The following is a 371-nucleotide window of genomic DNA, read 5'->3' as shown; positions in this document are numbered from 1 at the left end:
AAACCACAAATCTGGTCGAAAAATGAATATGGGGCTTAAGTTCTCTTTAAAATTGGTTGTGAGCGTGTCAAGATCACGAAGAAAAAGTATAACCGTAACATACAACTAGCTTAAGAATATTTTTTAAAATGAACGATTTTGAGCTCTTCACATCATTCTAAATTCTATCCTGCCACCTATATTCATTGTATCAAGTTCACAAACTCGAGTATCAAGTTCACAAACTCGAGTATCAAGCCATTACCCTTCTTCTTTAGAGAAGACGATGATATGACTAGTTCAATTGAGTTTTCTCTCTAAACATTTTGTTATCTGGCTCGAGTTTCAGGCTCTCAAAAGTATACATTTTTATAATATTTTATGATCGGAAC

This window comes from Cucurbita maxima, unplaced genomic scaffold (genome assembly GCF_002738345.1).
Source record: "Cucurbita maxima cultivar Rimu unplaced genomic scaffold, Cmax_1.0 Cma_Scf00342, whole genome shotgun sequence".
In the NCBI taxonomy this organism is placed as follows: Eukaryota; Viridiplantae; Streptophyta; class Magnoliopsida; order Cucurbitales; family Cucurbitaceae; genus Cucurbita; species Cucurbita maxima.
Note: the sequence above shows the minus strand (reverse complement) of the source record.